This window comes from Anopheles gambiae (assembly GCF_943734735.2).
Source record: "Anopheles gambiae chromosome X unlocalized genomic scaffold, idAnoGambNW_F1_1 X_unloc_25, whole genome shotgun sequence".
NCBI lineage: Eukaryota > Metazoa > Arthropoda > Insecta > Diptera > Culicidae > Anopheles > Anopheles gambiae.
In genome coordinates, this window is record NW_026902632.1 from 77,501 (window position 1) to 78,297 (window position 797).

Here is a 797-nt window from a genome sequence, read left to right on the forward strand (position 1 = left end):
TCAGAGGTATGCAAAAGCACCTATCTAGGGGAATTACTTTACGTTCTAGTAGCAAGTTCGATTTTTCGGTCCAGCACGGCAGTAATCCTGCATGCATACACTCCATGTACCAAAAATGTATCAACCTAGGCGTTGCTCAGTAGCTTTTGGCGGCACATGTAAAAAGTATTCGAGTTCAGATTCTTGGAACTTTGCGTATTGTTCAAAACTAATAACGAAAACTAAATTATAAATGGGTAAAGGCTAGGCGTTTCTCAGTAGCTTTTTTGCGCCACGTGGCAAAAGTATTCGAGTTCAGATTTCTGGGGACTTAGCGTATTTTTCAAAATTGATTATGCAAATTGAAGTACAAATGGGGCATTAGCTAGGCGTTGCCCAGTAGCTTTTGGCGCCACATGGATGAAGTAGTCGAGTTCAAATTTCTGGGACGTAGCGTAGTTTTCAATCATAATAAACCGAATCAAACATAAAAATCATGAAACTTACACCACGTCCCTAGGTTATGCACAAAACGTAACGATAAAGTGCCGGCCAGGTTAGAGGTGCACCAAAATTGTGTACCGATTAGGAAAAGTACTCTATGTTCCTATGACTTGGGTGAAAAGTGTTGATTAACTGCTGGTTAGGATAGACAGTTGCTTATCGTACACATCGCAAACGAACACCCCTTAGTGAGCAGTAGCAGAAGTCGATGGAACAAAGCGAATGCATTACAAACTGATCAAGTAAAATAAGGAACGCTACGTACTAGGACTTCTTTCCAAGAATGGTGTCCGCGACGGGAGGGCAAGCGTCCT